Genomic DNA, 16,494 nt, shown 5'->3' with positions numbered 1-16,494 from the left:
CATTTTCTGATATACTTACCACTCAAAAAAGTGATCATTGGCTCAATGTTAAGTGATTGTCTCTGAGTCAAAAAAGTTCAACTGGTCAACAGCTCTGGATCACCACAGCAAAAACTCTGGAGGTTGTATTTATATCCATCAGAGTAGTTGTGCTGAATGGTTATGACTGGCAAGTTCCAGTGTAGAGGGTAAATGGAGAACATGCACCAAGAATAATATTGAGGAATCTCCTGTGTGAGACTTGAGTTACAAATTATTCTATAGTAGAGCAAAAGGCATAGACTGTATTCATAAGTCTTATTATGATAGCTTTACAGATATTCGCATTTGTATCTTAACACTCAACTCTCCATATGAGAATTCCCTGCTGCTATTATAATCACTTTATCAAGGCTGAGTGATGGCTCTCAAAATAGAAGAAAATTGGATCTGAGATCATTGGGCAAGGTTCAAAAACTATGTGTGTAAAGCAGTTTAGACACAATATTGTTAAATTGAGTGTTGTAGAATAGCATTTTGATGAAGGTGCAAAGAAATCCATATGGGAGATACAAAAGGTAATTTTATAGTTTGAGACACGTAGCTAACAGTTATAAAAAATATACTTTTTGCAAACTGTAATCATGTCTGGATTGAATGAAATTACAATCTGAGTAGTAAAATGAAATTCCTTCGGTTATGACAATTGCAGATAATTAATGCTAAGATTATATAATCTGTGTTAATACTATTCTGCGTAGACTAAACTGTTAATTTCTCAAGCAGGTAACTTACTCACTTGTGAATGTGATGAATTCTCACATTTCTTCAACAGGGAGTATTTGGAAAGGAGATCAATTGTTTATCACCAAATGCATGTAAACTTGGTACGTCACTTCAGGATGCTGGACTGTACACCTTGATAGCCCACAAAGAAAATGCATAGATACACCTGCCATATGACGTCAATTAAATTAATTTGTCTGCCTTTTCCCTAAAGTGTGGAAGTTATCACTTTGAGTAGAAGAGATTTCCTATTAAATGTGCTTTTAACAAGAATTAATTATTAATTTTGCAGCATTGAAGATATTACAGAAAAAACATTAGCTCTCGAAGTTGAAAACTGTACATGAGTGATGCCTTTTGTTGTTTTATATTTCTTGTTTTTATTTAACAGTGAACCATATATTAGAAATGCAGGAATTCCCACAAGAAATCATTTTGTGGAATTAGCACCTGACTGCAGTCAATGGTGGTTATGGATTACTGAAATGTAGTAGTGAATCTAACTGTCACCAATTCAAATTTGTTGGAGACACAATTGGATAGTTCCTGAAGTGGTACATAGGAATTGTGGAGTACAATTACCCTGCTCCAGTTCAGAGTGATCTAGGCAGCACACTAACCTCTTGCAGACACGTATTTTCCATTGTTGTGGTGTGCAGCTCAGCACAGAGCACTCTACTTTGGTACTACATGCCTCAGCAGAGGACTCACTCATGTAAGGCAAGCACAACATAAAGCTATCCTGCACTGTGTCAAGCTGTACTGCACCTCTTAAAGGCAAGATATACTCTGATTGTAAGAGGGGCAAGGTGACTTGAAATAAACCAGAACTTCTGGAGAAAGCAGGAGGAATAGTACAACAGCTGACTTACACAGAGAGAGAGCTTCTCAAAAGAGAAGTCCTTGTTCCATGTTGTTGAGTAAGCAGTGGGATTTGCAATAGCATTGGTTTGCACCAACCATATAGCTTTGAGAACATGGATGTATACCAAAGGGGGTTTAATGACCTCACATGAATGGTTAAGGTCGTTCTCACATTTAACACGTCTCTTTTAACTCAAATGCCAAAAATCTCAATTCACAATACTGTAACCTCAGATTCATATATTTCATCTCACCCTCACACAATTAACACTGCTGGATTCCACATAGTCTTATCTCAGATTGCAGTCACTGTTAACTATTCAACTACAGCAGGTACAACATCATGTTCAAGACACCATACTCACTGACACACTTGCTACTCTTTTGCTGTAGAAGGTGGCCTATTATAGACACCAGCAGCAGTTAACCAGTGATGGAAACTATGGCTGCATATGCACATCCACATGGAAAAGATGGTATTGGGAATAATGGCAATAGTTGTTGCCCACAGAGTCCCCTTCATAAGAGACTGTGAAAGTATTGCCTTGGAAATTGAAGATTCTGCTGGGAAATTGCTCTAGAACCTAAAACCTTCTGAAAGTTTTGAATTCAGCCAGAATATTTGGAGTGTTCCAATGAAATGAAATGAAATCGATATTCATGAGAAGTTAGTCTACTTAGTAATACATACAGGAAGGTGAGGACTGCAGATACTGGAGATTAGAGTCGAGAGTGCAGTGCTGGAAAAGCACAGCAGGTCAGGCAGCATCCGAGGAGCAGGAAAATCGACGTTTCGGGCAAAAGCCCTTCATCACAAATGAGCTCATTCCTGATGAAGGGCTTTTGCCTGAAATGTCAATATCCTGCTCCTTGAATTCTGCCTGACGTGCTGTGCTTTTCCAGCATCACACTCTGGACTATTAAATACATAGCCTAGCTCCCAAGTAACTTTTACCACCTCCTAATTCCTCACAGAGCCCTAACTACACTCCAGACTATAGCCCTCAGACCCGTTACAGCATCCAAATCCTGATCTGGGGTATTCCCAGGGATTCCCCTGCATCCCCCACTATCCCTGCTCCACTGTGGGCCCACCATCTGTCATAGTCACCACTTACCCCCTCTGCACCACTTGCACTAGCCTCCAAACTCTCTGTTGGACCTAACCTTCATCCCCAACACTGTGAGCCTGATTGAACCCTGCTGCCTACACCACCCATACTCCCTGGATCTGTGCTAATTCAGGCCGGTCTAAATTTCTAACCCTTGATCACACTGAACCCGATCTGAATCCACCCACAACTCCAATCCCTGCTGGTCCTGACCTAACCCCCTGCCACCAGACCAGAACTTCCAAAATGTAATATCTCTCCTCCCACCCACTTTGACCTACCCTAAACAAGACACCACATCCCTGGCCTTGCAACCTGGCTCCCTGGCACCCCATTTCTTTCCCACTTAGTATCCTACCCACCTAGCACCCTAACCTTCCTCAGCTGGCATCCTACTTAACTGGAACCCAAGCAACCTATTTAACCTGGCACCCAGCCTACCTGGCACACTACTCATCTGGCCCCTTACCCTCCCAGCACTCTAACATCTTACTTCCCTCATGTACCTGCCCTTTGACAGCAGCTGTCAAGGTGACTGTCAAGACGTGTAAATCTCAGATTATGGCAGCTAACTAATGTGAGACGGAGGCATGGTTTGCCTTGCGTGATTCTACACTACAAAAGTACTGTTAGAATGGAAGTACGACTCCACATTTCTGAAGGAGTCCTGATCAGTATCTCCTTTCAAAACCACGAAGCTCTCTTCCTGCATTAACTAGACAGACTGAATGGTGATTTGCATGCGATTACAAGTCCTTAGAAAATCCGGTCTGTTAGGTCAGATGATCAAAACTCTGTTTAAAGAAAGGAGAAGATAGAGGGGCAAAGACATATCGGTAGAAATTTCAAATATAACTCAAGAAATGTGGACATGTGACTTGTTGAGCATAGTCTATAATTCAATACGATCATCATTGAGCTTGACTCCACTATCATGCCCTGTTAAAATATGAAGCTGACTTGACTTCTACCTTCACTCCTTATCTTTCTTTGTCAATGTCATTAATAAGCTACTTCCTTTAAGCTGGAAATCAAAACTGAGCACATTATTTCAAGTGCAGTCACACCAAAGTCCTGCACATTTGTGGCAAAATTGTAAAGTTGTCAATAGCTGAGGCCCCAGTACTAATGATTTTCTCTTTCTCTCTACTTGTCTTCTTTCTTTAATTTGCCCCATTGCATATCCCTGAAAGATCCCTTGATTCCCTGAAAGATCAAACATCCCAGCCTTGAAAATACTAAGCAGCAGCCATTTCTAGTCCTCTAATGTTGACGATTCCAAAGTTTCACAACCTTCTGAGTGAAGAAATTTCTGATAATCTCCTTGTAAGTAGTTGATTCTTAATGTTGAGTCTCCAGCAAAGTGAAGCAACACCTCAACATCCATCCTGTTAAATCCCCTCAGAATCTTGTTTGTTTCAATGACAGGTTTGCACTTCCCATTCTTCTAAATTCCAGAGAATACAGACCCCAATTACTCAGTCTCTCATCATGACAGAGCTCTCACATCACAGCAACCATGACAGAGCTCTCACATCACAGTATGGACCAGTTGCTGTCCTGCCTCCAAGATAAGTATATCCTTCCTTCACCATGGAACTCAAAACTGAGCACAGTATTTCAAGTGTGGTCACACCAAAGTCCTAGAATGAGCTGCCAGAGGAAGTGGTGGAGGCTAGTGCAATTGCAACGTTTAAAAGGCATTTGGATGGGTGTATGAAGAGGAAGGATTTGGAGGGATATAAGCCAGGTGCTGGTAGGTGGGACTAGATTGGGTTGGGATATCTGGTTGGCATGGACAGGTTGGACTGAAGGGTCTGTTTCTGTGCTGTACATCTCTATGACTGTGACTCTATTTGTGGCAAAATTGCCTTATTCTAATATTCCACTCTCTTTGCAATAAAGGCCAGTAACTTTCCTAACTATTTGCTAATCTTATTATCAAGGTGAATAACTTTAGGGCAACATGGTGGTTCAGTGGTTAGCACTGCTGCCTAACAGCACAAGGGATCTGGGTTCAATTCTAGCCTCAAGCGACTGTCTGTGTGAAGTTTGCACATTCTCCCTGTGTCTGCATGGGTTTTCTCCGGATGCTCTGGCTTCCTCCCACAGTCAAACGATGTGCAGGTTAGGTGAATTAGCTAAATTGCCAATACTCATCACAGATTTGTAGGTTAGGTGCATTAGTCATGGAAATGCAAAGTAATAGGGTTGGGGAAATGGGTCTGCGTGGGATACTTTTCAGAGGGTCAGTGTGGACTTATTGGGACAAATGGCCTGTTTCCACAATGTAGGATCCTTAAAAATTCACACTTCCTCCAAACTATTATCCGTGTACCGACTTGTTGTCCACTCAAGTCAACTTATCTCTATGTCTCTGCAGACTAGTTCTGTCCTTCTCACAGCTTACTTTCCCACCTTACTGCATTGACAACAAAATCATGTCTATTATTCACTCTCTTCAGGTTAGCAAACTAACTGAATGCTACAAGGATTAGTGCTGGGACTGTAACTATTTAAGATTTACATTACTGACTTGGATGAAGAATCTGAGAGCATTGCAGCCAAAATTTGCATATGATATAATGACAGTAAAAAAAAAAGTTATGAGCATGGTATAAATTGTCTACAAAGGAATATGATTGGTTTAAGTGAGTGGGCAATCTTTGGTGGATGGAGTCTAATCTGTTAAAATATGAGGCTGACTTGACTTTTACCTTCACTCCTTATCTTTCTTTATCAATGTCATTAATAAGCTATGATTCCGAGATGCTGGTGTTGGACTGGGGTGTACAAAGTTAAAAATCACACAACACCAGGTTATAGTCCAACAGGTTTAATTGGAAGCACACTAGCTTTCGGAGCGACGCTCCTTCATCAGGTGATTGTGGACAATCAGGACAATAATCTAATGAAGGAGCATCGCTCCGAAAGCTAGTTTGCTTCCAATTAAACCTGTTGGACTATAACCTGGTGTTGTGTGATTTTTAAATTAATAAGCGACTTCCTTTAAGGTGGAAATCAAAACTGAGAACAGTATTTCAAGTGTGGTCACACCAAAGTCCTGCACATTTGTGGCAAAATTGTAAAGTTGTCAATAGCTGAGGCCCCAGTACTAATAATTTTCTCTTTCTCTTTACTTGTCTTCTTTCTTTCATTTGCCCCATTGTCCTCTGAGTTTTCAGCTCAAGTGGTCTGTAATTGTATGCCCCAGAACTGGGAGCAAATGGTGTGTTCTGAGCCCAGCAGGAGCAACCAAAACTTTCCTAAACTACAGCCTCTGCACGGCATGGGCGGCATTTTGTGAAGAGAACCATAGTGTAGTTACAGGACAGAATATGCCATTCAGCCCATAATTTCTGTTGTAAAATCCCCTTATTTTTCCCTGTCACTTTGCAGCTTTTTCTTTCTTTTTTAGATAATGACCAAATGCACTTTTGAAAATTTTGATTGACCCTGGCTCCACCATACATGTCGATAGTACATTTCAGCTCTGAACCAAGTGCCGGCTGAAAAAGATTGCCTTTTCTCATGCCACTGGTGATTCTTTTGTCAATCATCTTAAATCTGTGCCCTCTTATTCTCGAGCCTTGCATCAACGGATTCAGTTTCTCCTTACTTGCTTGATCCAAACCACTCATGAATTTTAAATACCTCAGTCAAATCTCCTCTCAATCTTCTCTTCTCTAAGGAGACTGGTTTGAACTCCAATCTTGCTATTTAGCTGAAGTTCTTCATCCCTGGGACTACTCACAAATATTTTCTGTACCCTCTTCAATGCCTTCTTATTCTTTATAAAGTATATAAATCCCAGAACTCAACACAACATTCCTGTTGAAATGGAGCTGGTATTTCATATTATTTTAACCTAGTATGTTAATCTAACTTCTTTGCTTCTGTTCTCTGAGAATGAAGCACACACAGGTTTCCCCAGTATGCACTAGAAGGGTTTGATCTGATGCCATCTTGATGCCAGGTGGCATTACTGGCTGATGTAATGCCAGAATTGCTAATTTGGGCAACATCAAGCACTGGCAGAGAATAAGTAGCTGACTCTGTAATCAATAAGCAATTTGCTGTAAGGTGGGCCCTGCACTAATGTTATTTAAAGAGCTGGGAGGGAATTCCTGAGTTTCCTATGTTGCTGCATCCTTACAGGGATGGTAGAGGATTAGGTTCCTTGTCGGCACACACACAAAAGCCATAACAGAGACACTGCTGCAGCAATGACAGTGGGGCTGCAAAGAGGGAAAACCATGCACTGTACTCTCTGCCAACTTAGAGCCTGACTCCTCCATGTTCCCTAACAGTGACAGGATATTTCCTGGCAGGCCAACCAATGCACCCAATACTACACGCATCTGCATGCCAACAGTGTTCCCTTGTATGCTATCCCATCTCATTTCTCATCTGAATCCTCTGAAATGCCATGCCCTTTTGGCATTAATGAGAATTCTGGCTATTTAGTCAGCTGATTTACTTGTCATAATACAGACTTTACACTTTTCTCGGGTGACTTAACATCTACTTTCTACAGAAGCGTAACACAGCAGAGGAAACCATAATTCTAATATGTTGCAGATCGGTACCACAAAGCTCATTTCATTTGACAGGTTATTGTTTGAACTACAAATATCTTTTGGGTCGGTTGGAGTCAGTAACCCAAGACCAAGCATTAATATGCCCTCCATGAAGCAACATTCAGGTTCCATGTTTTGTCCATTGAAGTCTAGACTGTGGGAAAAGTATTTTAATGATTACATTTATAAATACAATCTCAAGTCAAAAGTATACAGGGCAGTGTATACTTATAAAGATTTGGTATGTAAATGACAGCAGATAATAGGATTAAATAAAATAACCTGTGGCTAGTGTAAATATCTGTTTCTATATGAAATCAACCTATTAAAACGTGATTAGTGAATTTTGTTTGCAATCAATGATATGGTACCAGCACACATTGTGAAGGTTTATTGAGTACTTTAATAAATAAAAATTGTATGAACAACAAAAATAAACTTTATTGATCGAGACTATCTGGTAGTTTTACAGTTTGCACTGTGCAGAAGCTTTATGCACAACCATTTGCAATGTGTGTTAATGATGGCATTACTGAATTTATGAGCCTCATATATAATCTTAGACAGGGTATTAAGGGAATTTGTTCTGGGATGACAAACTGCTATCCTTCCCTTACTCATATGAATAAAACTTGAACTTTGAACCCCTTTTCATCAAGACTTATTAAAAATTAATTGTTTTATCTTCTAGGTTAAATTGACCTGTAATACAAAAGCACATTAACAAAATAGGAAGAGGTAGTTGGAGGAAGAATCATGAAAAGATGCCAATCTGTTGGAGCCTATTGACCAAGAGAAATATTCAGGTCTAAAGACACTTGAGGTGTATCATTGGCAGTCCTCAGAAAGTACATGCCAAATGCTGACCATTTTACATCTATGACAAGTATCACAGCCAATAGCCACCAACAGTGAGACCTTCTTCACTATGAGTTGTCATGATTGCACATTCAGAATTGCATTGACTCCATCCCTTTTTGTTTCCATGGAATTTTCAGAGATGAAGTGGGCAATACTTTATGTTTCTGGTACACCACTACACCTGGAGAATTGTATACAATTCTGGTCCCCTTACTTGAGGAGGGATATGACTCCATTTATACTTCCCGCTGCCTCGGGAAAGCAACCAAAATAATCAAAGACCCCTCCCAGCCCGGTTATGCTCACTTCGGCCCTGTTCCATTGGGCAGAAGATATAAAGGTTTAAACACAGATTCAAGAACTGCTTCTTCTCCATTGTTATCAGACTTTTGAACAGACCTCTCAAATGTTGATTCTGATCTCTCTCTATGCACCTTCTCTGTGGCAGTAACACTGAATCCTGCACTCCATTCTGCTACCTGATGCAGAACTGTATGATCTGCCTGTATAGCACTCAAAACAACACTTTTCACTGTATTGTGGTATGTGTGACAACAATAAATCAAACTCATATAATTATACTGGAGGCAGTTCAGGGGACATTCACTAGATTGATTCCAGAGATGTTATGAAGAGAAATTGAGCAGCTTAGGCCTATGCAGTCTATGGACTTTAGAAGAAGGCAAGGAGCTCTAATTGAAGTATCTAAGATGCGAAAGGGATTGACAAGGTAGATGTTGAAAGAATGTTTCCTCATGTGGGGCAATCTAGAATGAGAATTCATAGTTTTAGGTTAAAGGGTAGCAGGTTTAAAACACAGATGAGAAGAAATTACTTCTCTCAAATGGTTGTGAATCTGTGGAGTTCACTACGGCACAATGTGGTGGATGCTGGGATGCTGGGTAAACTTATGGTGGAGATAGTCAGACTCTTAATTAGTAATGGGTTGAAGGATTATGGAGAACAGGCAGAAGGGTGGAGTTAAGATGAACTTGACATCAACCATGATGGTATCAAATGGCAACGAAACTCAAATGGCAATGGATGGGTTGAATTTCCCATCCTCCTCCTAGTTTTCATTTTGTTACGTTCTTAAGATGTGCGTGATGAACTTCGGTAATCCCGATTTATTCAACACTATAGCCAGCACCTCACCCACTTCACAGTGAACATAGATCACTGACCTTGGGACCTTATGAAAGGTAGAATTATTAATCCGGAACTTTAGTTACTCAGAAGCTGCCTAGGATATGCTGTGATATAAATCTCTTTTAACCTGAAGGCTGCATTGCTCTTCTACACAGTTAAAAGTTGTCAATATATGCGTGCATCCAATTACTTTGGTTCTGCAATGAAATTCATGAGGAAATGTTCAGATGTTCCAAAGCAGCCTGTGCCTCAGGTTGTGAGCAAACTGATCAAAATGTGTCTGAAGTAAAAAATGCAGCCAAATGTTTGAGATGATAAATAAAGTGTTTAGATGATGCTTGCATCCCAGCTGTGATATCTGAACATGAGAAATGCAGGCAGCTTTGAGATTCCACTTCTACTCATACTGCAGACTATCTTGTAACAGGATGTCTCTAAGCTCATACTGAAGCATAATTGTGAACCGTAGTAAATGAGCACACCTCATGAAACTGTGGCCTCTAGCAGTGTAAAGAGTGTCAGAGGTCAGAATTTACCAGTTGGTACTTATATTGACAGTAGTCTTTTGTGAAAAAAACAAGCCAACCACCAATGTTAATGGAATGCCCTTTGGATCCATGAGCTGTTGCGGTTCATTGCAGCAAGCTTCTGAGATTGACATTACTCTATTATGGTTGTGAGCAGTTTGAGGCAGAACATCCTAATTATGTTTAAACTTCAATCTAGCATCTTCACAACTCTCAGTATGTGGTACCTACCTTCTCAGAAAGCAAAGAAAGTAAAAGTAGATTACAGTGTACAGACTAAGGAAGCTATTTAAAGACACAAGAGTCCTTACACAGAAAGTACCCTACATGATGTTGGAACATTCCAAAGTACTTTACAGCCAAATAAGTAATTTTGAAGTGTAATCAATTGTAAGAAAAGTGGCAGCAAACTTACACAGCAAACCTCCCCAAACAGCAATGTGGCAATGACCAGATAATCTGTTTTTGTAATATTGAATAAAAGCTAAGAATGGGCCAGATTGGCTGCATATACCGAGATTCTTCTTTGAAACTGTGTCATGGGTCTTTAACATCCACCTGATGGGGTAGATGTTTAATGTTTCAAATAAAACCTCAACCAGTCTTTCACAGGAATGACTTGGAGGTGCCGGTGTTGGACTGGGGTGTACAAAGTTAAAAATCACCTGATGAAGGAGCGGTGCTCTGAACGCTAGTGTGCTTCCAATTAAACCTGTTGGATTATAACCTGGTGTTGTGTGATCTTTAACTGTCCCAGGAATGTCATCCTTTATTTTATTGGTATTTCTGAGCAGAATATACTATTTGGCCCAGGGTAAAACCATAATCTTGCATAGGAAGTGATGAATAAAAATACAATTTTTAATATCAACACAATACTGCAGATCACTTAGAAGATGTATATTAAATACAGAGGCATCAGGACTTTGAAAATTATAGCACGCATTGGTACAAAAAAATTCAGGTTCCATGAATTGAAAAAAACATGCTGACTGTGTTTGGTCTCCATGAATTGAAAAAAACATGCTGACTGTGTTTGGTCCGTAGAGGTGAAATTATGTCAGAAATTGCTCAGTAACAACCATTAAATGTAGAACTGTGGTAACCTCAGAAACCAGTCCTACAAGAAACGTGTTTACTTAGGGAAAACCAAGTTTTAGGGATAACGTAAACCAAACTGGGGGAATAAACAGCACCAATAAGAGGATAAGGAAACAACTGCAGATCAATTTGCCAATTGAGGAGTGAAACAAGAAACTGAGAAATAACAGTAGCAGGCTTAGGCTGGGAGAGCAATGATGCAAATAGTTAATCTGGGAGTTGAGCAATTTTGAAAAATAAATCAACAGTGTTGTGTAAAGTGTGAGGCTGGGAATGAAGCAGTATAAAGAGCAAGAACCTGTCTTATCTGGGAAAAGAAAATTGCATTCTTGTGTGATGCTGCTACGCAGGGAATCATATAAGGGTGAATCTTCAGGGCAACATTTAATTTAGTCTCCTTATAATGCAAACTAAATTATTCATTTATATATAACTTAAAATTAAGCCAATTTGAAAAAGTACACAATGTTTAACTTTGTGTATTTTATATGTTATTTATTACTTAATTTATCCTAATTATAATCAGTGTTAAATGAATCAGGTCTAGGGAATAAAGTTAATATTAAATAAGGGATAGTGGCATTAAAGGGTTCTTAATTTATAATTATGTACCTGCCTCCAGTGGTAGTATAATAATAGCTGAGTAAAGTATTTGCAGATAAAGTCATAACACCATAACACAAAGAAAACACTAACTGGTGAGTATTTATTAAAGTCTTGCATTTAAATATTTCAAATTAATTTATAGTCTGATAGACAGCTATATGACAGGGTTCCTTATTCCTGAAAAAATACATCCTGCTCCACATGGGAAATCCAGGATATTTCTGATGCCCTGGACAACCAAGGGTTCAGGACGTATCATCAGCTAAAGCACCTTGTTGCTTAGGGTTTTGGAACTTGAGTTAGTGTTAAAATCACTCTGCTACATCCATTAGACAGGTAGATATGTGCAAAGCATGTTTCTAGAGGTGACCATCCACAACCTAAGGTTATGCTGGCAGAAAGGGAAGAGGTAAGTGCCGGACAGACAAGGAGGACCATAAAGTAATACAGAAAGCTCCTGAGTGTGCCTCCTTCTCCAGATGACATTCAGTTCTAAATAATGATGAGGGTTATGGTTCCCCAGAACTGTAGCTGAAGACAAAGAACATAGTATCTCAGGTGGCTCAGCTGTACTGGAAGACAGGAAGAATATGGAAAAGAAATGGGAAAGAGAATTCCGTAGTTAGGTGAGCAATCATGTCAGTGCAGGATGGAGCACAAAAGTGATTCCAGGATGGAGTGTTGCTTCCTTGGTGCCAGACTGAAGGATACTACTGAGCCGCTGCAAAGTATATTGAGAAGAAGAGAAGGTGAACAACCAGAGATTGTGGTGAACATCAGCATCAACAACACAGGTACACAAAGACACGAAGCCCAGTGGGCAGAATTTAGGAATGTAGAAAGGAGACTAATAAGCAAGGTCAAGAATGTCACTGAACAGCTAACTGGTTGAATTCTGGCTCCATTTACTAGTGAACATATTCACTCTATAGACCTTGCAGGTCTTTACAAATTGCCTCCAGATTTGCAGTTTATCTTTTCTCCTAGCAGTGTTTGATAGAATATGTAGGAAAAGAAACAGGAAGAGCAGTGTGACTGAAATAGTGCAGGAGGAGCACTTTAGATTTCTGGGAGATCAGTACCAATTCTGAAAACATTGGTACATATAAAAGATTACCTCATTGGCAATGCTTTTAGAGAGGGCGAGACTACATTGGCAGAAAAGAGAAATGAGGTGCTTAAAAAATTGGGAGATTAAGAAGCACTAGAATAAGAATCAGTAAAGTATTAGGTCAGGTCAGATAAAACAAAAATGCAGTGCAGTCTAAGTGAGGTTTGCAAAGCATGTATTTGAACACATCGATTGTGATAAATATGGTTGGTGAGCTGCAAATGAAGACCAATTCACAAGAATGTAACATTGGTGACTCAAAACAAGGCAGAGTGGATGAAAATAATTCTGAATAGAAATGTTTAGGAAAAATATTGAAGAAAATAAATGGCAGAGGGCAGATATAAGGCAATATTACAATGCTGGAGAACTGAATGTCCTGGAGGGTTCAAGCAGAGACAATATATTCAGTAACATTTAAAAAGCAATAGATGTATCATTATATTTCTGGGTGTATTCTATATAATACTACTAGCAGCAAATACAAGGAGCAAATCTGCGGGCAAATTATTCAGAAATATTAAATATATAGTTGAGGATAAGGGGAGAGATTGTAATTATTCAACTATAGATGGGGATAGGCCTTCATGAGATTTTGATTGACCATTTAAGTTTTCAATCCAATGAGGAAGGAGGCAGTGCTAGATGTGGTTCTGGGAGCCAGTTGGATCAAATGAATTAATGTCAGTAGGGGAACACTTGATGAACAGTGATTATAGCAACATGGGTTTCAGGTTAAAGGAACAATCAAGAGTAAAAGTAAAAAGAATGAGGGACAGCTTCAGTGGGATGAGAATGGATCTGTCCATGTTAAACTGGAATGAAATATTGGCAAACAGACTATAGCTGCAACTGCTTGAAAGAGATGGTGTGGATATGGTTAACAAAAAAGGAATTCAAAAGTATTCTACAGGCTGCTAAACAATAAGGGTATAGGAAGAGGACTGGGTTGATGGGGAACAGAAAAAGAATTTATGTGAAGAGTAAGAGGCCATGTACAAGGTATCAACTGAACGCTTTGTGTTTTGACCGAGGAAGAATCTGATGAAAGAGTAGATAGTCAAGATACTGGGTGGGATGACAGACTTCAGTTTTGTGGATAGACTAGAGAAGTTGTTGTTCTCCTGAGAGGTGTTTAAGAGGAAATTTGAGATGTCCCCAATTCAAGGACAGAGATGTCAAAAATCATGAGTGTCTCAGACAGACTTGCTGATAAGAAATGTTTCCCATTGGATGGTCATGAATCAGAGTTCAGAGGTTGAAAGAGAAAAGTTATCTTATGCAACAAATGGTAAGTGTCATTAGCGCAATGCATTGCCTCAGAGCTGATACAATTGTGGCATAGGGATGTCTCTTGAGGTGCAGTGGTAGTGTCCCTACCTCTGTCCATGAGGCCAAGGTACAAGTCCCATCTCTCTCCAGAGTTGTGTTGTAACAGCATCTCTCTGAACAGGTTGATTAGCAAAATACCAACAATTGTGACATTCAAAAGGAAATTGGATAAATACCCAAAGGGCAAAACATTTCTGGGCTACAAGGAAAGGCAGTGGGACAAAATAAATTGCAGGATGTCATTGCAAGTTTTCATAGAATCCCTACAGTGTGGAAACAGGCCATTTGGCCCAAGTCCACACCAACCCTGTGAAGAGTAACCCACCCAGACCCACTCCCCTACCCTAATACGCTACATTTACTCCTGACTAAGGCACCTAAGCTACACATCCCTGAACAATATGGGGCAATTTAACATGGCCAATTCACCTAACCTGCACATCTTTGGATTGTTGGAGGGAACTGGAGCACAGAGTGTAACCCCACGCAGACACGGGGAGAACTCCACACAGTTGCCCAAGATAGAATTCAAACCCAGGGTCCTGGTGCTGTGAGGCTGCAGAGCTAACCACTGAGTCAACTGTGCCACCACTCACTGAAGAGTATATTTCTAGTTAGATTTGGTAGCCTTGAACAAGCTCTCAATTGGTATTAATGAGCAAGAGAGTGTTAAACTAATACCAAATTGTTAGCAAAAATAAAGTTAAATTTAAAAGGGTGAAAAGTCAGTGATTAGAAACTCCAGCTGATGCTAGTTTTCTGTCCTATTTAATATAATGTCTTTGAGCATTGGAATAGGTGACATTGTCAGTGGGTTTTTTTGTTGTACATTATGTAAACGGATACAAGTGGCCAACATATGTACATAAAAGAAAAGAGAAAAATTCATAAGTGCCGACAATCTGAAATAAAGTACTGAAAATTCACAGCAGGTCAACCAATAATAGAAATATATATCGAAACTGTGATATATTCTGATGGAGGATCAAAACCAAAACATTAAAATATATTTCACTTTCAGAGACTGGCTGAATTGTTGTGTATTAAACAAAGCTATTCGAAAAAAAATGCATACATTTTTCAGCTAAATCTTTCTTTAACAATAATTCTTTTTTCACTGGAGCCTATTTTCATCTACTCTGGAGATCATAAATAATTTAAAAATTCTATCAATTTATTTACCATCCCATTTAGGCTTGTGAGGAGGACATACCATCTCTACTTAGGATTGGGGTAGGTTGAGGCCTCCAGCTGGTACAGATATTTTACTAGTCAACCTGTTTAGATATTATTACACACTTCTGGAGCGTGTATGAGTTGAACCCAGGTCTCTTGGCTCAGATAAAGTGACAGGACAACTGCAACATAAGGCCCTCTTTATGCCGATTGGTATAAACTATTTAAACAGGGGTCCTATCATTTCCTGTAGATGAAATCTTATTGCAATGTGCAGGTGATTTGGCAGGACTATGATTAAGAGCAGAATTCACAATGAAACCTGGATATCATTGCAAATTGAGAGTATTTTTGGAGTGTGCTTGAAAGTTTCATTCAGGTAAGTAGCTCTGTCTTAGTAGGAATTTATCACCATATATACTTGTGTAAAAGTGGAATTTTTTAGATGGTTTTTATAAGCTGAAATTAGGGGGTCTACTATTACATGAGTATTGTTTTCGAAGGGAAATTCATGCTTGGTATGAATGGACAAAATGGACAAACAAGTGATAGATCTCTATATAAAATAATAAACAGCAAAAGACAAAAGAATTATGGCCATTATTGAATACTTATCTGCAAAATAACTATCTCTGTTCTGCCTGCTATGGTAGAATGGTGCTGTCGTACCATATTCCAGTTACCAATACCATAAAGTGTAAGTAGATCTACACATGCTGCATATATTTGAATATTACAGCAGAACCTCGATTATCTGGCATTCGATTAACCGAATTTCAGATTATCCAAACAAGATTGCAAGGTCCCGTGCCTGGCTAACTATGTTATCTGGTATCGATTATCTGGTGTTCGATTAACCGAACAAAATACTCTCTGCCCCTGTCCTTCCAGTGATCGAAATTCCTCTATAGTTGAAGGTTTTTGACGACTTTTTAAGGTTAAAATTATGGGATTGACTATTCCAGGGATACCACATTAGAGGGGTTGAGATTCATCGCTGTCAAAATTCATACCGTATCGTTAGTAGAAGCCCAATTGATGTCTAAACTAATAAAGAAAAGAAACACAAGAATTACAGTAATTCCGAACAGCAGGAGTGGAGCGTGACAGCTGGCGGACTGGAAGACGTGGCATGGAATGGTATGGTCAGCAGACTGAAAAGCCGGAGTGGAGCACAACGGGCAGGTGCTGACTCATAAAATGTTGATCTGTTATCTGTGAAGAACTGGGGTTGACTTTTACATGAGATATATGGAAAACTCCAGATTGTATGACCAAAAATAGGGGGTTGATTTTTCCATGGGATCGAT

This window comes from Chiloscyllium plagiosum, chromosome 22 (assembly GCF_004010195.1).
Source record: "Chiloscyllium plagiosum isolate BGI_BamShark_2017 chromosome 22, ASM401019v2, whole genome shotgun sequence".
Classification (NCBI taxonomy): Eukaryota; Metazoa; Chordata; class Chondrichthyes; order Orectolobiformes; family Hemiscylliidae; genus Chiloscyllium; species Chiloscyllium plagiosum.
This window is presented reverse-complemented; position numbering follows the sequence as displayed.